Source organism: Dromiciops gliroides, chromosome X (assembly GCF_019393635.1).
Source record: "Dromiciops gliroides isolate mDroGli1 chromosome X, mDroGli1.pri, whole genome shotgun sequence".
Lineage (NCBI taxonomy): Eukaryota > Metazoa > Chordata > Mammalia > Microbiotheria > Microbiotheriidae > Dromiciops > Dromiciops gliroides.
Window position 1 is genome coordinate 78405313 of NC_057867.1, and position 21980 is coordinate 78427292.

The 21980-nt window shown below is 45.7% G+C and overlaps 2 long non-coding RNA genes across 2 annotated transcripts; one reads left to right on the forward strand and one right to left on the reverse strand.

Annotated features, from left to right (window-relative positions):
* The first annotated feature begins 497 nt into the window (after nucleotides 1-497).
* On the forward strand, nucleotides 498-16040 carry LOC122733412. The gene is made up of 4 exons (XR_006353835.1): nucleotides 498-616; nucleotides 2337-2439; nucleotides 4029-4229; nucleotides 15952-16040. It is a non-coding gene; the product is annotated as an uncharacterized LOC122733412 (long non-coding RNA).
* LOC122733411 lies at nucleotides 678-16409 on the reverse strand. Its single transcript, XR_006353834.1, has 4 exons — nucleotides 16102-16409; nucleotides 14271-14373; nucleotides 12502-12696; nucleotides 678-766 (listed from the first exon to the last, which is right to left on the reverse strand). It is a non-coding gene; the product is annotated as an uncharacterized LOC122733411 (long non-coding RNA).
* Between the last annotated feature and the right edge of the window lie 5571 nt (nucleotides 16410-21980).

Sequence of the window (21980 nt, forward strand, 5' to 3'; positions counted from 1 at the left end):
CCCCAATTTGCCCTGGGAGGTCAAGAGATCTCACCATCCTCTGCTTGCAGTGCGAGGAGTGAATTTTTCCATTCAAAAAACATTTATTAAGTGCCAGGCAGTCTATTAAGCACTAGGGACACAAAAAGAGGCAAGAGACAGCCCCTGCCCTCAAGGAGCATACAGTCTAACGGGGGAGACAACATGCAAAGAAATATATACAAAGCAAACTATATATAGGGTAAATAGGAAAATAATTAACAGAGGGAAAGCTCTGCAATTAATTAAGAGGGGTTAAGGAAGGCTTTCTGTAGGAAGTAGGATTTTTATTTTTCTTTAAATAATATTTTATTCTTGCCCCAATGACATGTTAAAAACAATTTTTTAACAGAATTTCAACTTAAAACTTCAAAAAACATCCCCTTTCCTGAGGTGATAAGGAATACACGTATACACACACACACAGAGGTTATACATGTGCAATTGTGTGAAACATTTCCATAGTTGTCATTTTGTACAGGAAGACTAAAAAAATGAAAGAAAGTGATACAGTATCGGTTCTTTCTCTGGAGGAGGAGATCGTGCTTCATCATGAGTCCTCTGGCATTGTCTTGGATCGTCGTATGGCCGAGAGTAGGTGAGTCGTTCACCGTTCTTCGTTACATAATATTGTTGTTACTATGAACAACGTTCTCCTGCTTCTGCTCACTTCTCTTTCCGTCCGTTCACGTAAGTCTATGCAGGGTTTTGTGGTTTTTTTTTTTTAAATCCTCCTGCTTGCCGCTTCCTATAGCACAATAATATTCCATCACAATCATATACCATAGCTTGTTTAACCATTTCCCAATTGATGGACATCCTCTCAATTTCCAATTATTAGCCACCACAAAAAGAGATGCTATCAATGTTTTTGTACAAATAGGTCATTGTCCCTTTTTTGATGTCTTTGGGATACAGACTTAGTGGCGGGATCGCTGGGTGCAAAGGGTATGCACCATTTTATAGCCCTTTGGCCATAAATTTCAAATTGCTCTCTAAAATGGTTGGATCAGTTCACAACTCCACCGACAGTGCACTGGAGGTGGGATTTTAGTCGAGTCTTAAAAGGAAATCAGGGAGGCCAGTGGTTGGAAGGAGGAGGAAGAGCATTCCAGGCATGGGAGCCAGAGTGAATGCCCAGAACTGAGAGATGGAGGGTCTTGTTCATCCAACAGCCAGGATCCAAGAGTACATGTTGGGGAATAGGGAGTAAGAAGAGGGCTTTGAATGCCAAGCAGAGGATTTCGTATCTGCTCCTGGGGGGAATGGGGACTTTTATATCTCACATTCAACCTACTTTCACCCTGACTGAGGGTCTTCTCATCTGTGTACACTAGCAAGCTCTCACCTCTCTTTGTTTGATCCTAATGAAATGAACATGTTGCTTTTAATCTAAAATGGTGATTTTTTTTCTCCTTCCTTTCTTTTTTAACCGCCTTAATTCTTTCATCTCCTAATCCTTTTGCCACAATTCTGGGCTACTTGGTTCCTTGGTAGCTAAAGACTTTCTCTTGGCTCCCTGGAATAGTTGGGGTTTTTTTGGTTTTTATAATGTGAACCTTCTCATTGAACCAGCACACTCTAGGGATTGACGTGGGAGAGCAGCTTTGGGCCTCCCTGGACTTGGTCCCCTTCTCTGGTCACTGGTGGTTTGAGTACACCTTTGCTCTTGTTTTATCGCTACAGCTAGAGTTTCTAGAATGATGTCATAAGAATGGAGGAAAGGGACATGTTTGCTTGATTTCTCTTGTCACTAAAATGTCTTCCAGTGTCTCCACTCCCAACAATGACAGCTAGGTCTTTAGCAAAGGTTTTTTTTTTTTTTCTGAAGCTCTTGTGGTAATCGTGTGGGTTTTTTGTTATCTTGGCTGCTGCTGTGATTATGCTTATTGCTTTCCTACTGTTAACCATCTTTATGAATCTCACCTAGTCCTAGTGATCACTCTGTAGGGATTTTGTTTGAAAATTTGACATCAGTGAGGTAGGTCTATGTTGTCTGTCTTTGTACACTCTCTCTGTACCTATCTCAGTGTAACAGAGTACAAATTTGGGAGTCAGAAGACCCAAGTTTACACCTAGGCCTTGTTTCTGAGTGTGACCTTGAATGTTCCCTATGTGACCTTGGGCAAGTCACTTAATGCCTCAGAGCTTCAGTTCCTCATTCCTAAAATGAGGGAATTCAACCAACCAGATGACCTGAAAAGTCCCTTTCAACTCGAAGTCTAGGATTCCATATTTTCTAACATTCTCTGCATTTGTCAGTCAGTGTTTCTGTGCCTTTTCGCCCTTATTTCATAGAAGGCTTTTTCTCTCATCAGGCTTCCTTCAAATTGTGGTTGTGGACGTGCCATTTCATCCATGAGAAACAGCAAAAAAACGTCACTTCATTGACTTACAAGGAAACTTCCAATCTTCTTTAAGGTAAAGTACCATATTTATTGTCTACCTTCTGGTGCAGTAAGAGCTATAGGCTGCCCTATGTTTGGGCCCACCTCAGCCATCCACTCTACTAGTAGAGTCGGGGAGAGAGGGTATGCGTGCGTATGGGTGTGTATGAGAGAGATAGAGAGGGAGAAAGGAAGAGGTGGTAGGGAGGGAAAGAGTATGTGTGAGAGGGGAGAAGAGATAGAAAGAGGAGATTGAGAGGGGGAGAAGGGAGAGAGTGTGTTAGGGCGAGAGAGGGGAGAGGGAGATAGAGCATAGAGAGAGAGTGTGTGTGTGTGTGTGAGTGAGTGTATGAGGGAGGTAGAGAATGGAGAGAGAGGAGATGGGGAAAGAAGGGAGGGGAGATAGAGAGTGTGTGAGACAGGTAGAAAGGGAGACAGAGGAGATGATAGAGAAAAAGAGGAGAAGAGAAGAGAGAGGTAGAGAAGGGTGTGAGTGGGGAGATTGTGTGTGGGTGGGCGAGGGAGAGAGAGAGAGGGTCAAGTGTACATGAGTTTGAGAGGAGGAAAGATGAGAGAGGGAGAAAGAGAAGACATAGGGAGTGTGTGAATGAGAGTGTTTCTCTGTGGGAGTTGGGTGGAAAGAGGAGATGGAACAGAGATTTGGAGAGAGAGAGAGGTAGAGAAGGGAGAGATAGAGAAAGAGTGTTCATGTGTGAGTGGGAGAGAGTGTGTGGGAGAATGGGGAGAAAGGAGATAGACTAGAGAGTGTAGGAGAGGGACAGAATGTTAAGTGTGAGTGTATGTAAGAAAGCTAGAAGGGGTCAGGAGGAGAGAGGAGATAGAGAGTATATGTGTGGAAGTAGTAGAGAAGGGGAGTGTTTGTGTGCGTGAGTTGGGGGAAAGAAGAAATAGAGAAGAGAGATAGAGAAAGAATGTGTGAATGGGGGGGAGAGAGGAGAGAGGGTGTGTGTGAGTGACTATTTCTTGGTGCCTCAGAGTCATTAGCTTATACCAGGTCCATTCTCAAAGTCAAGGCGGTCCCCCCCCCTCCCCAAATTTGTCTTCTAGCACTTACAGAGGAATTCTGCTTAGACTAGTAGTGTCCAAGCTGCATTTTCTTGGATGCTTTTTGCCTGTAGACGTTTTGGAGTCCTCTCCTTTAAGTTTAGAAGTTACTTTTCCTATAACGGGAATAGTTGTTGTGGTAGCATTGTTTTCGTTTGCTCATTATTGGAGCCTCTTTTCTAATTTGGTGTTTTATGTTAGGACTGAGCTAGTGTCCTCTGGGGTCATTCTACTATATTTTTTGTTTCTTTTTTTTTTTGGGGGGGGGGGAGGCAATTGGGAGTTAGGTGACTTGCCCAGGGTCACACCGCTAGTAAGTGTCAAGTGTCTGAACTCAGGTCCTCCTGACTCCACAGCTGGTGCTCTTTCCACTGCACCACCTAGCTGCCCCTCTACTGCTCTCTTGGAGTTCAGAGTGTTCGGTTATTCCAGGATCTCAGAGACAGCTCATATGGGGGGCCCACAAGCTTTTACTTCCCCCATGGTGACCTGACACATGGCAAAGTCTGAGCACTGGCCCTCTGGTCTGAGGTTCCTCTCCTGGTCATTCCTCCACAGGCTTCAGACTGGAACCAAGACCCCACTACACTCACAGCATCAGAGCCACACAGATGCTGCTGCTGCTGCTTCTGAACTTCCTCTTCAGGCCACAACCCAAAGCCTGCAACCCCTCCTCACTCAGCCCTGGATCTACGACCCAGAAATGGAGCCTGAGCAACAGACCTGGTACTTGGCAGCCATTTCTGCACCCTTCATAAGGTAAGGATGTCCCCTCCCTCCCTCTCACCTCCCACACATTCTCTCCTCTCCCTATATCTCTTCTCAAACACTCACACATAAACCCTTTATCCCTATCTTCTCTCTTCCCCCCCCCCAACTCTCCCTCTTTCTTCTCTCCCCCCTTTCCCTAACCCTCACACATAAGCATAGAAGGGAACTTCTCTACCCCCCTTCCTCCTCCTTCTCTACATCTCTCATACACACAGACTCTATTTCTTCTCTCCCACACAAACACATTCTCTTTACCAATCTCCTCTTTCTCCCCCCACTCACTCCCTCCTTTCCCTAGCCCTCAAACCTAAACAGAGAAGGGAGCTTCTCTATCTTCTTTATCTCTTCATTCTCTCTCTTCTTTCTCTAACATTTCCAAACACACACACTCCCCCTGTCTCTCCCCCACATTTCTCCTTCTGTAGCTACATCTCTTCTTCTTCCTCCTCTCCCTCCTCTCACACTCTCTTCCCCTCCCCTGCATCTCTCATACACACAGACTCTCTTTCTTCTCTGCCTCCTTTCCCTATATCCTCCACTCTGCTTCTGTCTGTCTCTCTCACACACAGAAACTTTCTCCTTTCTCTTCCTATCTCCCCTCCTCTCTCCCTTCTATGTCTCCCCATCTCCTTTCCCTCCATCCTCCACCCTGCTTCTTTCTGTCTCTACCACACAAACACATTCTCTTTACCAATCTCCTCTTTCTCCCTCCACTCTCTCCCTCCTTTCCCTAGCCCTCAAACCTAAACAGAGAAGGGAGCTTCTCTATCTTTATCTCTTCATTCTCTCTCTTCTTTCTCTAACATTTCCACACACAATCCCCCTCTCTCCCCCATCTTTCTCCCCCTCCCCTGCATCTCATTTACACAGACTCTATTTCTATCTCCTCTCTCCCACAACTCACACTTCCCCTAGGTCTCCCCCACCTTTCTCACTCTCTAGCTCCATCTCTTCTCCCACCCTATCTCCTTTCCCTATATCCTCTACCCTGCTTCTGTCTGTCTCTCCCACACAAACACATTCTCTATCTTCTTTATCTCTTCATTCTCTCTCTCTCTTCTTTCTCTAACATTTCCACACACAAACACATTCTCTTTACCAATCTCCACTCTCTCCCTCTTTTCCCTAGCCTTCAAACCTAAACAGAGCAGGGAGCCTCTCTACCTCTCTATCTTCTCTATCTCACATTTGCAAACACACACACACACTCTTCCCCTCCCCTGCATCTCTCATACACACAGGCTCTATTTCTTCTCTCCCTCCTTTCCCTATATCCTCCACCCTGCTTCTGTCTCTCACAAACACAGTCTCTATCTTCTTTATCTCTTCATTCTCTAACATTTCCACACACAATCCCCCTCTCCTGCATCTCATTTACACAGACTCTATTTCTATCTCCTCTCTCCCACAACTCACACACACACACACACACACACGCACTTCCCCTAGGTCTCCCCCATCTTTCTCACTCTCTAGCTCCATCTCTTCTCCCACCCTATCTCCTTTCCCTATATCCTCTACCCTGCTTCTGTCTGTCTCTGCCACACAAACACATTCTCTTTACCAATATCCTCTTTCTCCCTCCACTCTTTCCCTCCTTTCCCTAGCCCTCAAACCTAAACAGAGAAGGGAGCTTCTCTACCTCTCTATCTTCTCCCCCAACTCACACACAAACACTCCCCTAGTCTCTATTTCTTCTCTCCCTCCTTTCCCTATATCCTCCACCCTGCTTCTGTCTGTCTCTCTCACACAAACACATTCTCTTTACCAATATCCTCTTTCTCCCTCCACTCTTTCCCTCCTTTCCCTAGCCTTCAAACCTAAACAGAGCAGGGAGCCTCTCTACCTCTCTATCTTCTCTTTCTCTCTCTCCTCTTATCCCCCAACTCACACACAAACACTCTCACAGTCTCTATCTTCTTTATCTCTTCATTCTCTCTCTCTCTCTTCTTTCTCTAACATTTCCACACACAATCCCCCTCCCCCGCATCTCATTTACACAGACTATTTCTATCTCCTCTCTCCCACAACTCACACACAAACACTGCCCCATCTCTCCCTTCTACACATCCTTTCTCCTTCTCTATCTACATCTCTTCTCCCTCCCTATCTCCTTTCCCTTCTCTCTTACACACAGACTCTATTGCTTCTTTCCCTCCTGTCCCTATATCCTCTACCCTGCTTCTGTCTGTCTCTCTCACACGCAGAAACCTTTTCCTTTCTCTTCCTATCTCCCCTCATCCCCCAACTCACACACAAACACTCCCTCTTTTTTCCCTTCTCCCTCTCTAGCTACATCTCTTCTCCTTCCTCCACCCTGCTTCTGTCTGTGTCTACCACACAAACACATTCTCTTTACCAATATCCTCTTTCTCCCTCCACTCTCTCCCTCCTTTCCCTAGCCCTCAAACCTAAACAGAGAAGGGAGCTTCTCTACCTCTCTATCTTCTCCCCCAACTCACACACAAACACTCCCCCAGTCTCTATTTCTCCTCTCCCTCCTTTCCCTATATCCTCCACCCTGCTTCTGTCTGTCTCTCTCACACAAACACATTCTCTTTACCAATCTCCACTCTCTCCCTCCTTTCCCTAGCCTTCAAACCTAAACAGAGCAGGGAGCCTCTCTACCTCTCTATCTTCTCTTTCTCTCTCTCCTCTTATCCCCCAACTCACACACAAACACTCCCACAGTCTCTATCTTCTTTATCTCACATTTGCAAACACATACACACACACACACTCTTCCCCTCCCCTGCATCTCTCATACACACAGGCTCTATTTCTTCTCTCCCTCCTTTCCCTATATTCTCCACCCTGCTTCTGTCTCTCACAAACACAGTCTCTATCTTCTTTATCTCTTCATTCTCTCTCTTCTTTCTCTTACATTTCCACACACAATCCCCCTCTCTCCCCCTCCCCTGCATCTCATTTACACAGACTATTTCTATCTCCTCTCCCTTCTTTCTTACACACAGACTCTATTGCTTCTTTCCCTCCTTTCCCTATATCCTCCACCCTGTTTCTGTCTGTCTCTCTCACACAAACACATTCTCTTTACCAATCTCCACTCTCTCCCTCCTTTCCCTAGCCTTCAAACCTAAACAGAGCAGGGAGCCTCTCTACCTCTCTATCTTCTCTTTCTCTCTCTCCTCTTATCCCCCAACTCACACACAAACACTGCCCCATCTCTCCCTTCTACACATCCTTTCTCCTTCTCTATCTACATCTCTTCTCCCTCCCTATCTCCTTTCCCTTCTCTCTTACACACAGACTCTATTGCTTCTTTCCCTCCTGTCCCTATATCCTCTACCCTGCTTCTGTCTGTCTCTCTCACACGCAGAAACTTTTTCCTTTCTCTTCCTATCTCCCCTCATCCCCCAACTCACACACAAACACTCCCTCTTTTTTCCCTTCTCCCTCTCTAGCTACATCTCTTCTCCTTCCTCCACCCTGCTTCTGTCTGTGTCTACCACACAAACACATTCTCTTTACCAATATCCTCTTTCTCCCTCCACTCTCTCCCTCCTTTCCCTAGCCCTCAAACCTAAACAGAGAAGGGAGCTTCTCTATCTTCTTCATTCTCTCACATTTCCACACACAATCCCCCTCTCTCCCCTGCATCTCATTTACACAGACTCTATTTCTATCTCCTCTCTCCCACAACTCACACTTCCCCTAGGTCTCCCCCACCTTTCTCACTCTCTAGCTACATCTCTTCTCCCACCCTATCTCCTTTCCCTATATCCTCCACCCTGCTTCATCTTTTCATTCTCTAACATTACCAAACACGCACACTCTATTTCTTCTCTCCCTCCTTTCCCCCACTATCTACATTGCTTCTCCTTGCTCCTCATCTTCCTACCTTTCTCCCCCTTTATTTCCCATGTGTCCCACCCACTCTCTTCCCCCCTATTTACACACACACAGTGTAAATAGGGGGGAAAGAGGAGATGGAAATAGAGGGAAGAGATGGAGAGATAGGGAAAGAAAGGAGAAAGTGTATAGGTAGAAGAGACACAGACAGACAGAAGCAGGGTGGGAGATAGGGAGGAGAAGAGATGTAGCTAGAGAGGGAGAAAGGTGGGGGAGAGATAGAAGGGGAAAAAAGAGGGAGTGTTTGTGTGTGAGTTGGGGGATGAGGGGAGAGAGAGAAAGAGAAGATAGAGAGGTAGAGAGGCTCCCTGCTCTGTTTAGGTTTGAAGGCTAGGGAAAGGAGGGAGAGAGTGGAGATTGGTAAAGAGAATGTGTTTGTGTGAGAGAGACAGACAGAAACAGGGTGGAGGATATAGGGAAAGGAGGGAAAGAAGCAATAGAGTCTGTGTGTAAGAAAGAAGGGAGAGGAGATAGAAATAGTCTGTGTAAATGAGATGCAGGGGAGGGGGAGAGAGGGGGATTGTGTGTGGAAATGTAAGAGAAAGAAGAGAGAGAATGAAGAGATAAAGAAGATAGAGACTGTGTTTGTGAGAGACAGAAGCAGGGTGGAGAATATAGGGAAAGGAGGGAGAGAAGAAATAGAGCCTGTGTGTATGAGAGATGCAGGGGAGGGGAAGAGTGTGTGTGTGTGTATGTGTTTGCAAATGTGAGATAAAGAAGATAGAGACTGTGGGAGTGTTTGTGTGTGAGTTGGGGGATAAGAGGAGAGAGAGAAAGAGAAGATAGAGAGGTAGAGAGGCTCCCTGCTCTGTTTAGGTTTGAAGGCTAGGGAAAGGAGGGAGAGAGTGGAGATTGGTAAAGAGAATGTGTTTGTGTGAGAGAGACAGACAGAAGCAGGGTGGAGGATATAGGGAAAGGAGGGAGAGGAGAAATAGAGACTGGGGGAGTGTTTGTGTGTGAGTTGGGGGAGAAGATAGAGAGGTAGAGAAGCTCCCTTCTCTGTTTAGGTTTGAGGGCTAGGGAAAGGAGGGAGAGAGTGGAGGGAGAAAGAGGATATTGGTAAAGAGAATGTGTTTGTGTGGTAGACACAGACAGAAGCAGGGTGGAGGAAGGAGAAGAGATGTAGCTAGAGAGGGAGAAGGGAAAAAAGAGGGAGTGTTTGTGTGTGAGTTGGGGGATGAGGGGAGATAGGAAGAGAAAGGAAAAGGTTTCTGCGTGTGAGAGAGACAGACAGAAGCAGGGTAGAGGATATAGGGACAGGAGGGAAAGAAGCAATAGAGTCTGTGTGTAAGAGAGAAGGGAAAGGAGATAGGGAGGGAGAAGAGATGTAGATAGAGAAGGAGAAAGGATGTGTAGAAGGGAGAGATGGGGCAGTGTTTGTGTGTGAGTTGTGGGAGAGAGGAGATAGAAATAGTCTGTGTAAATGAGATGCGGGGGAGGGGGATTGTGTGTGGAAATGTTAGAGAAAGAAGAGAGAGAGAGAGAGAATGAAGAGATAAAGAAGATAGAGACTGTGAGAGTGTTTGTGTGTGAGTTGGGGGATAAGAGGAGAGAGAGAAAGAGAAGATAGAGAGGTAGAGAGGCTCCCTGCTCTGTTTAGGTTTGAAGGCTAGGGAAAGGAGGGAGAGAGTGGAGATTGGTAAAGAGAATGTGTTTGTGTGAGAGAGACAGACAGAAACAGGGTGGAGGATATAGGGAAAGGAGGGAAAGAAGCAATAGAGTCTGTGTGTAAGAAAGAAGGGAGAGGAGATAGAAATAGTCTGTGTAAATGAGATGCAGGGGAGGGGGAGAGAGGGGGATTGTGTGTGGAAATGTAAGAGAAAGAAGAGAGAGAATGAAGAGATAAAGAAGATAGAGACTGTGTTTGTGAGAGACAGAAGCAGGGTGGAGAATATAGGGAAAGGAGGGAGAGAAGAAATAGAACCTGTGTGTATGAGAGATGCAGGGGAGGGGAAGAGTGTGTGTGTGTGTATGTGTTTGCAAATGTGAGATAAAGAAGATAGAGACTGTGGGAGTGTTTGTGTGTGAGTTGGGGGATAAGAGGAGAGAGAGAAAGAGAAGATAGAGAGGTAGAGAGGCTCCCTGCTCTGTTTAGGTTTGAAGGCTAGGGAAAGGAGGGAGAGAGTGGAGATTGGTAAAGAGAATGTGTTTGTGTGAGAGAGACAGACAGAAGCAGGGTGGAGGATATAGGGAAAGGAGGGAGAGGAGAAATAGAGACTGGGGGAGTGTTTGTGTGTGAGTTGGGGGAGAAGATAGAGAGGTAGAGAAGCTCCCTTCTCTGTTTAGGTTTGAGGGCTAGGGAAAGGAGGGAAAGAGTGGAGGGAGAAAGAGGATATTGGTAAAGAGAATGTGTTTGTGTGAGAGAGACAGACAGAAGCAGGGTGGAGGATATAGGGAAAGGAGGGAGAGAAGAAATAGAGACTAGGGGAGTGTTTGTGTGTGAGTTGGGGGAGAAGATAGAGAGGTAGAGAAGCTCCCTTCTCTGTTTAGGTTTGAGGGCTAGGGAAAGGAGGGAAAGAGTGGAGGGAGAAAGAGGATATTGGTAAAGAGAATGTGTTTGTGTGGCAGAGACAGACAGAAGCAGGGTAGAGGATATAGGGAAAGGAGATAGGGTGGGAGAAGAGATGGAGCTAGAGAGTGAGAAAGATGGGGGAGACCTAGGGGAAGTGCGTGTGTGTGCGTGTGTGTGTGTGTGAGTTGTGGGAGAGAGGAGATAGAAATAGAGTCTGTGTAAATGAGATGCAGGAGAGGGGGATTGTGTGTGGAAATGTTAGAGAATGAAGAGATAAAGAAGATAGAGACTGTGTTTGTGAGAGACAGAAGCAGGGTGGAGGATATAGGGAAAGGAGGGAGAGAAGAAATAGAGCCTGTGTGTATGAGAGATGCAGGGGAGGGGAAGAGTGTGTGAGAAGGGAGAGGAGGAAGAAGAAGAGATGTAGCTACAGAAGGAGAAACAAGAGAGAGAATGAAGAGATAAAGAAGCTCCCTTCTCTGTTTAGGTTTGAGGGCTAGGGAAAAGAGGGAGTGAGTGGGGGGAGAAAGAGGAGATTGGTAAAGAGAATGTGTTTGTGTGGGAGAGACAGACAGAAGCAGGGTGGAGGACAGAGGGAAAGGAGGGAGAGAAGAAATAGAGCCTGTGTGTATGAGAGATGCAGGGGAGGGGAAGAGTGTGTGTGTGTGTTTGCAAATGTGAGATAGAGAAGATAGAGAGGTAGAGAGGCTCCCTGCTCTGTTTAGGTTTGAAGGCTAGGGAAAAGAGGGAGAGAGTGGAGATTGGTAAAGAGAATGTGTTTGTGTGTGGAAATGTTAGAGAAAGAAGAGAGAGAGAGAATGAAGAGATAAAGAAGATAGAGAATGTGTTTGTGTGGGAGAGACAGACAGAAGCAGGGTAGAGGATATAGGGAAAGGAGATAGGGTGGGAGAAGAGATGGAGCTAGAGAGTGAGAAAGGTGGGGGAGACCTAGGGGAAGTGTGAGTTGTGGGAGAGAGGAGATAGAAATAGAGTCTGTGTAAATGAGATGCAGGGGAGGGGGAGAAAGATGGGGGAGAGAGGGGGATTGTGTGTGGAAATGTTAGAGAAAGAAGAGAGAGAATGAAGAGATAAAGATAGAGAAGCTCCCTTCTCTGTTTAGGTTTGAGGGCTAGGGAAAGGAGGGAGAGAGTGGAGGGAGAAAGAGGAGATTGGTAAAGAGAATGTGTTTGTGTGGTAGAGACAGAAAGAAGCAGGGTGGAGGATGGAGGGAAAGGAGATGGGGAGACATAGAAGGGAGAGAGGAGGGGAGATAGGAAGAGAAAGGAGAAAGTTTCTGTGTGTGAGAGAGACAGACAGAAGCAGAGTGGAGGATATAGGGAAAGGAGGCAGAGAAGAAAGAGAGTCTGTGTGTATGAGAGATGCAGGGGAGGGGAAGAGAGTGTGAGAGGAGGGAGAGGAGGAAGAAGAAGAGATGTAGCTACAGAAGGAGAAATGTGGGGGAGAGACAGGGGGAGTGTGTGTGTGTTTGGAAATGTTAGAGAAAGAAGAGAGAGAATGAAGAGATAAAGAAGATAGAGAAGCTCCCTTCTCTGTTTAGGTTTGAGGGCTAGGGAAAGGAGGGAGTGAGTGGGGGGAGAAAGAGGAGATTGGTAAAGAGAATGTGTTTGTGTGGGAGAGAAGAAATAGAGTCTGTGTGTATGAGAGATGTAGAGAAGGAGGAGGAAGGGGGGTAGAGAAGTTCCCTTCTATGCTTATGTGTGAGGGTTAGGGAAAGGGGGGAGAGAAGAAAGAGAGAGAGTTGGGGGGGGAAGAGAGAAGATAGGGATAAAGGGTTTATGTGTGAGTGTTTGAGAAGAGATCTAGGGAGAGGAGAGAATGTGTGGGAGGTGAGAGGGAGGGAGGGGACATCCTTACCTTATGAAGGGTGCAGAAATGGCTGCCAAGTACCAGGTCTGTTGCTCAGGCTCCATTTCTGGGTCGTAGATCCAGGGCTGAGTGAGGAGGGGTTGCAGGCTTTGGGTTGTGGCCTGAAGAGGAAGTTCAGAAGCAGCAGCAGCAGCGTGGCTCTGATGCTGTGAGTGTAGTGGGGTCTTGGTTCCAGTCTGAAGCCTGTGGAGGAATGACCAGGAGAGGAACCTCAGACCAGAGGGCCAGTGCTCAGACTTTGCCATGTGTCAGGTCACCATGGGGGAAGTAAAAGCTTGTGGGCCCCCCATATGAGCTGTCTCTGAGATCCTGGAATAACCGAACACTCTGAACTCCAAGAGAGCAGTAGAGGGGCAGCTAGGTGGTGCAGTGGAAAGAGCACCAGCTGTGGAGTCAGGAGGACCTGAGTTCAGACACTTGACACTTACTAGCGGTGTGACCCTGGGCAAGTCACCTAACTCCCAATTGCCTCCCCCCCCCCAAAAAGAAACAAAAAATATAGTAGAATGACCCCAGAGGACACTAGCTCAGTCCTAACATAAAACACCAAATTAGAAAAGAGGCTCCAATAATGAGCAAACGAAAACAATGCTACCACAACAACTATTCCCGTTATAGGAAAAGTAACTTCTAAACTTAAAGGAGAGGACTCCAAAACGTCTACAGGCAAAAAGCATCCAAGAAAATGCAGCTTGGACACTACTAGTCTAAGCAGAATTCCTCTGTAAGTGCTAGAAGACAAATTTGGGGAGGGGGGGGGGAACCGCCTTGACTTTGAGAATGGACCTGGTATAAGCTAATGACTCTGAGGCACCAAGAAATAGTCACTCACACACACCCTCTCTCCTCTCTCCCCCCCATTCACACATTCTTTCTCTATCTCTCTTCTCTATTTCTTCTTTCCCCCAACTCACGCACACAAACACTCCCCTTCTCTACTACTTCCACACATATACTCTCTATCTCCTCTCTCCTCCTGACCCCTTCTAGCTTTCTTACATACACTCACACTTAACATTCTGTCCCTCTCCTACACTCTCTAGTCTATCTCCTTTCTCCCCATTCTCCCACACACTCTCTCCCACTCACACATGAACACTCTTTCTCTATCTCTCCCTTCTCTACCTCTCTCTCTCTCCAAATCTCTGTTCCATCTCCTCTTTCCACCCAACTCCCACAGAGAAACACTCTCATTCACACACTCCCTATGTCTTCTCTTTCTCCCTCTCTCATCTTTCCTCCTCTCAAACTCATGTACACTTGACCCTCTCTCTCTCTCCCTCGCCCACCCACACACAATCTCCCCACTCACACCCTTCTCTACCTCTCTCTTCTCTTTTTCTCTATCATCTCCTCTGTCTCCCTTTCTACCTGTCTCACACACTCTCTATCTCCCCTCCCTTCTTTCCCCATCTCCTCTCTCTCCATTCTCTACCTCCCTCATACACTCACTCACACACACACACACTCTCTCTCTATGCTCTATCTCCCTCTCCCCTCTCTCGCCCTAACACACTCTCTCCCTTCTCCCCCTCTCAATCTCCTCTTTCTATCTCTTCTCCCCTCTCACACATACTCTTTCCCTCCCTACCACCTCTTCCTTTCTCCCTCTCTATCTCTCTCATACACACCCATACGCACGCATACCCTCTCTCCCCGACTCTACTAGTAGAGTGGATGGCTGAGGTGGGCCCAAACATAGGGCAGCCTATAGCTCTTACCGCACCAGAAGGTAGACAATAAATATGGTACTTTACCTTAAAGAAGATTGGAAGTTTCCTTGTAAGTCAATGAAGTGACGTTTTTTTGCTGTTTCTCATGGATGAAATGGCACGTCCACAACCACAATTTGAAGGAAGCCTGATGAGAGAAAAAGCCTTCTATGAAATAAGGGCGAAAAGGCACAGAAACACTGACTGACAAATGCAGAGAATGTTAGAAAATATGGAATCCTAGACTTCGAGTTGAAAGGGACTTTTCAGGTTATCTGGTTGGTTGAATTCCCTCATTTTAGGAATGAGGAACTGAAGCTCTGAGGCATTAAGTGACTTGCCCAAGGTCACATAGGGAACATTCAAGGTCACACTCAGAAACAAGGCCTAGGTGTAAACTTGGGTCTTCTGACTCCCAAATTTGTACTCTGTTACACTGAGATAGCTACAGAGAGAGTGTACAAAGACAGACAACATAGACCTACCTCACTGATGTCAAATTTTCAAACAAAATCCCTACAGAGTGATCACTAGGACTAGGTGAGATTCATAAAGATGGTTAACAGTAGGAAAGCAATAAGCATAATCACAGCAGCAGCCAAGATAACAAAAAACCCACACGATTACCACAAGAGCTTCAGAAAAAAAAAAAAACAAAAAAACCTTTGATAAAGACCTAGCTGTCATTGTTGGGAGTGGAGACACTGGAAGACATTTTAGTGACAAGAGAAATCAAGCAAACATGTCCCTTTCCTCCATTCTTATGACGTCATTCTAGAAACTCTAGCTGTAGCGATAAAACAAGAGCAAAGGTGGACTCAAACCACCAGTGACCAGAGAAGGGGACCAAGTCCAGGGAGGCCCAAAGCTGCTCTCCCACGTCAATCCCTAGAGTGTGCTGGTTCAATGAGAAGGTTCACATTATAAAAACCAAAAAAACCCCAACTATTCCAGGGAGCCAAGAGAAAGTCTTTAGCTACCAAGGAACCAAGTAGCCCAGAATTGTGGCAAAAGGATTAGGAGATGAAAGAATTAAGGCGGTTAAAAAAGAAAGGAAGGAGAAAAAAAATCACCATTTTAGATTAAAAGCAACATGTTCATTTCATTAGGATCAAACAAAGAGAGGTGAGAGCTTGCTAGTGTACACAGATGAGAAGACCCTCAGTCAGGGTGAAAGTAGGTTGAATGTGAGATATAAAAGTCCCCATTCCCCCCAGGAGCAGATACGAAATCCTCTGCTTGGCATTCAAAGCCCTCTTCTTACTCCCTATTCCCCAACATGTACTCTTGGATCCTGGCTGTTGGATGAACAAGACCCTCCATCTCTCAGTTCTGGGCATTCACTCTGGCTCCCATGCCTGGAATGCTCTTCCTCCTCCCTTCCAACCACTGGCCTCCCTGATTTCCTTTTAAGACTCGACTAAAATCCCACCTCCAGTGCACTGTCGGTGGAGTTGTGAACTGATCCAACCATTTTAGAGAGCAATTTGAAATTTATGGCCAAAGGGCTATAAAATGGTGCATACCCTTTGCACCCAGCGATCCCGCCACTAAGTCTGTATCCCAAAGACATCAAAAAAGGGACAATGACCTATTTGTACAAAAACATTGATAGCATCTCTTTTTGTGGTGGCTAATAATTGGAAATTGAGAGGATGTCCATCAATTGGGAAATGGTTAAACAAGCTATGGTATATGATTGTGATGGAATATTATTGTGCTATAGGAAGCGGCAAGCAGGAGGATTTAAAAAAAAAAAACCACAAAACCCTGCATAGACTTACGTGAACGGACGGAAAGAGAAGTGAGCAGAAGCAGGAGAACGTTGTTCATAGTAACAACAATATTATGTAACGAAGAACGGTGAACGACTCACCTACTCTCGGCCATACGACGATCCAAGACAATGCCAGAGGACTCATGATGAAGCACGATCTCCTCCTCCAGAGAAAGAACCGATACTGTATCACTTTCTTTCATTTTTTTAGTCTTCCTGTACAAAATGACAACTATGGAAATGTTTCACACAATTGCACATGTATAACCTCTGTGTGTGTGTGTATACGTGTATTCCTTATCACCTCAGGAAAGGGGATGTTTTTTGAAGTTTTAAGTTGAAATTCTGTTAAAAAATTGTTTTAACATGTCATTGGGGCAAGAATAAAATATTATTTAAAGAAAAATAAAAATCCTACTTCCTACAGAAAGCCTTCCTTAACCCCTCTTAATTAATTGCAGAGCTTTCCCTCTGTTAATTATTTTCCTATTTACCCTATATATAGTTTGCTTTGTATATATTTCTTTGCATGTTGTCTCCCCCGTTAGACTGTATGCTCCTTGAGGGCAGGGGCTGTCTCTTGCCTCTTTTTGTGTCCCTAGTGCTTAATAGACTGCCTGGCACTTAATAAATGTTTTTTGAATGGAAAAATTCACTCCTCGCACTGCAAGCAGAGGATGGTGAGATCTCTTGACCTCCCAGGGCAAATTGGGGAGGGAAGGGCCTTTGGTAGGTGGGAGAATGTTCAGAGACTTTTCAAAGGAAATTGGTATGAATACAAGCAACGGGCCTAGCAGGCAACCTTTTGTCGGGGCTATGCTTTCCAGGATGACAGCTCACCCAAAGGGAGACGATGTATGTGCCCTCCAAGGAACTACCAGGATGTAAGTCCCAGGATGTAAGTCCTAGAATGTCCAGGTCTTCAGATTGGCAAGTAACCTAGGCCCATAACCCCAAAAATCATAGAAAGAGGGAAAGGACCTAGCGACCAAAATATTGACAGCAGCTCTTTCTGTGGTAGCCCAAACTGAAAACAAAGGAGGGTTTAATAGGGAAAAGTGTCTCTGTGTGTGTGTGTGTGGGGGGGGGGGGGGGGGAAGAGAGAGAAGATAGAGATAGATAGAGAGCAATAGGGTATTTAGGCGTGAGTGGAAGAGAATGTATAACTATGTGTGAGATAGAGGGGGACAACATGAAGAGGAGGAGATAGCCAAAGAAGGGAGAGAATGTATGTGGGAGAAGTAGAGAAGGGAGATGGGGTGGAGAGGAGATAGGGAAAGAAGGCTGAGAGTAGATAGAGTGGGAGTGTTAGATAAAGGGGACAGAAGAAGAGAGGAGATCGGGAAAGAAGAGATAGACTGTGTAGGAGTGGGGGGAGGAAGAAGTAGAGAAGGGGATAAAGACAAGATAGGGAAAGGCTGGAGAGAGAAAGGAAGAGAGGAAATTAGGAGAGTATGTTTGTGAATGTATGTTGGGGGAGGTAGAAAAGGGAGAGCGAGAAAAGAGATAAGGGAAGGTAGAGAGAGAGAGAGTGGGAGTGGGAGAGTGAGTGTGTGTGTGTGTGTGTGTGTGTGTGTGTGCGCGCGCGCGTTGGGGGAAAGAGGAGATTGGGAGAGAAAGACAGGTAGAGAAGGGAAAGAAAGGAGATAGAGACAGAATGTTTATGTGTGAGTGTGAGAGAGAAGTAGAGAGGAGGAGAAAGGGAAAGAAGGGTGAGAAGAGATAGTGTGTGTGAGGAGGGAGAGGAGACAGTGAAAGGAGGCAGAGAGAAGATAGAGAATGCGTGGGAGAGATAGGGAAAAAGTGTGGGGGGACTGGTAGAGAAGGGAGAGAGTGTGAGAAAGACAGAAGGGAGAGAGAGAGTGTTTTGTGTGACTGTGAGTGGAGGGAAAGGAGGTATAGTGAGGAAGAGAGGAGATAGAGTGGATGTGTGTGAGTGGGGGGACACAGGAAGAAAGAGTTTGTGTTGGAGCAGTAGAGATGGAGAATACTGGTTGAGAGTGAGTGGGTGAGAGAGAGAGAGAGAGGAGGGAGGGGAGAGGAAGAGAGGAGATAAGTAGAGAGGTTTTTTTTTGTTTTTTTTTGTTTTTTAGTGAGGCAATTGGGGTTAAGTGACTTGCCCAGGGTCACACAGCTAGTAAGTGTTCAGTGTCTGAGGCCGGATTTGAACCCAGGTACTCCTGACTCCATGGCCGGTGCTCTATCCACTGCGCCACCTAGCTGACCCAGTAGAGAGTATTTATGTCTGAGAGCGTGAAAGGAGGGAAGAGAGAGGACACAGGGAAAGAAGGGAAAGAAGAGAGAGAAGAGAGAAAGGAGGTAGAGAGTGCTTTTGTGGGAGTGGGGAGAGTGTGGGTCAGTGGGAGTGTTAGAGAAGGGGAGAGATGGAGGGAGAGAGAGAAAGAAAGGAAGGAGATAGAACGTGAGTGTAAGAGAGGTAGAGAAGGTCAATAGAGGCAGAGAGAGAGTGTATGTGAGTGTGGGGGGGGTGGAGAAAGGAGATAGGAAGACAGGAGATAGAGAGTGTACCTGTGGGAGTGGTAGAGAAGGGGAATGTTTGTGTGTGAGAGTTGGGGGAAAGAGGAGATAGAGAAGTAGAGAAGGGCTAGAGTGTTTAGGTGTGAGTGAGAGAGAGGAGAGATCCTGAGAGAGGGAGTGTGTGTGTGTGTGTGTGTGAGAGAGAGGAGAGAGAGAAAGGAAGAGAGGAGACAGAGTGTGTGTGAGTGTGAGTAGAGCGGGAAGAGGAAATAGGGAAAGAAAGGAGGGAGGACATAGTGCGTGCTTGTGTGAGTGGTAGAGAAGGGAGGTAGAGAGAAGAGAAAGGAGAGAGGGGAGATAGAGAGAGAGGAGGTTGTGTGTGTGTGTGTGGGGGGGTGCTAGAGAAGGAGGGGACATCTAGCAGAAAGGATCCTTACCTTATGAAGGGTGCAGAAATGGCTGCCAAGTGCCAGGTCTGTTGCTCACTCTCCACTTCTGGGTTGCAGATCCAGGGCTGAGTGAGGAGGGGTTGCAGGCCTTGGGTTGTGGCCTGAAGAGGAAGTTCAGAAGCAGCAGCAGCAGCAGCAGCAGCAGCATCTGTGTGGCTCTGATGCTGTGAGTGTAGTGGGGTCTTGGTTCCAGTCTGAAGCCTGTGGAAGAATGACCAGGAGAGGAACTTCAGACCAGAGGGGCAGTGCTCAGACTTTGCCATGTGTCAGGTCACCATGGGGGAAATAAAAGCTTGTGGGGCCCCCATATGAGCTGTCCCTGAGATCCTGGAACAACCCAACACGCTGAAGTCCAAGAAAGTAGTAGAATGACCCCAGAGGACACAAGCTAAGCCCTAACAGAAAGCACAAAGTTACAAAATAGGCTACAAGAATGAGCAAATGGAAACAATGCTACCACAACAACTATGCCAGTGATAGGAAAAGTAACTTTGGTTTTTTTTTGGCCAAAGGATATGAGCAGGCAGTTTTCTGGTGAAGTTATAAAAGCTAATTTCATTCTAGAGAATGAATGGGCCAAACAACAAATCATAGAAACGACCAATAACTTCATCCAAGAGATGGCGATAATGAGACAACATACCAAAATCTATGGGATGTAGCCAGAGCAGTTCTTAGGGGAAATCTTATGTCTCTAACTGCTTACATCAATAAAAAAGAGAAAGAGGAGATCAACGAATTGGGCATGCAACTTAAAAAGCTAGAAAAAGAACAAATTAAAAATCCCCAATTAAATACTAAATTAGAAATTCTGAAAATTAGAGGAGAAATTAATAAAATTGAAAGAAGGAAAACTATAGAATTGATCAATAAAACTAAGAGCTGGTTTTATGGGGGAAAAAAACACAATAAAATAGATAAACCATTGGTTAATTTGATTTGAAAAGAGAAAGAAGAAAACCAAATTACCAGTATCAAAAATGAAAGGGGTAGGCGGAGCCAAGATGGCAGAGAGGAAGCAGCAAGCTGCCTGAGCTCTCCTCCTGTTCCCTCAAAACAAACATTAAATCAAGCCTCTGGACGGATTCTGAAACTACAGAACCTGCAAAGAGACAGAGAGACACAGTCCTCCAACCAGAGATAATTTAGAAGACTTCAGGAAAAGGTCGGTCTGACTCGGGCAAAAGGGAGGCCCAGCGCAGGGCAGCAACCCAGCGCCGAGGGGGTCGGGGCAAGTCAGCAGGAGCTGCGGGCCACAGCCGAACAACTGAGGCCCCTGGAACCTGGTTCAAAAATCTGGTGGCCAAGAAGGACAGTGGAAAAACCTACCCGCACCGGCCGAGAGGGCCACGAACGGGTCAGGCGGGATCAGACGCCGGGTCGGCTGGCCAAGCACAGTCAGACAGGAAGTGCAGGGTGGGGGATCTCCACACACCATAAAGGCCTCAGAGTAAAAACCCGGTCACACAGCACCTATACCCCTGCACAAGAAGCCCAAAACAGGGACCCTGGTGCCCCCAGAGCAGACCTCAACTTAAAAAATAAATAAATAAGCTGCAATAATGAGTAAGAAGCAAAAAAGAGCCCTCTCCATTGAGAGCTTCTGTATCAATAGGGAAGAAGCCAACGCAAACTCAGATGAGGACAATAGCCTCAAATTGCCTACATCTGAAGCCTCAGGAGGGAAGGTGAATTGGTCTCAAGAACAAAAAGCCTTCCTGGAAGAGCTCAAAAAGGATTTAAAAAATCAATGGCGAGAGGTAGAAGAAAAAATGGGGAGAGAAATGAAAGCAAAGCAAGAAAACTATGAAAAAAGAATCAGCAGCTTGGAAAAGGAAGCACATAATTTCACTGAAGAAAACAATACCTTAAAAAATTCATCTGGCCAAATGGAAAAAAAAGTTGCATAATCTCATTGAAGAAAACACTGCCTTAAAAAATTCACTTGGCCAAATGGAAAAAAAGGTGCATAATCTCACTGAAGAAAACAATGCCTTAAAAATTAAAGTGGGACAGTTGGAAGATAAGGAATCCATGAGACACCAGGAATCAGTCAAGCAGAATAAAAAAAATGAAAAAATAGAAGAAAATGTGAAATACCTCATTGGAAAGACAACTGATCTGGAAAACAGATCGAGGAGAGACAATTTGAGAATCATTGGTCTGCCTGAAAGCCATGACCAGAAAAAGAATCTAGAATCATATTCCAGGAAAATAGAATCAGAGGATAAAATCATCATTGAAAGAATCCACCGATCACCTCCTGAAAGAGACCCCAGAAGGAAAACTCCAAGGAATATTGTAGCCAAATTCCAGAATTATCAGGTGAAGGAGAAAATACTCCAAGCAGCCAGAAAGAAGCAATTTAAATATCATGGAGCCACAGTCAGGATTGCTCAGGACCTGGCAGCTTCAACATTAAAGGACCACAAGGCTTGGAATATGATATTCCGGAAGGCAAAGGAGCTTGGATTGCAGCCGAGAATCTATTACCCAGCAAAAATGTGCATTTTCTTTCAGGGGAAAAGATGGACATTTAATGACATTGGGGACTTTCAATCTTTCCTGGTGAAAAGACGAGAACTGAATAGAAAATTCAATCTCAACATACAAGACTCAAGAGAAGTTTAAAAAGGTAAACAGAGGGGAAAAAAAAGGTTACCCTATTAGGTTAAACTGTTTATATCCCTACACAGGAAAATAATACTCATAACTCTTAAGAACTGTAAATGTATTGGGGCAGAGAGAAGGACTTTTCATAGAGGATATAAATATAAATTGTCTTTGATGTGATGATACAAAAGAATTAAGGGGTTAAAAAGGGAGTCTATGGGGAGGAGAGGAAAGGGGAGGTGGAATGGGATGAATTATATCATATGAAGAGGTGGAAAAAAAAAACCTATTACAATAGAGGGAAAGAAAGGAGGGGGGGAACATTGTTTCAACCCTATTCTCATTAGATTTGACTCAAAGAGGGAATAACATATACATTCATTGGGATAAAGAAACTTAACTCATTCTTTAGGGAAGCAAAAGGGGAAGGGAAAGGGG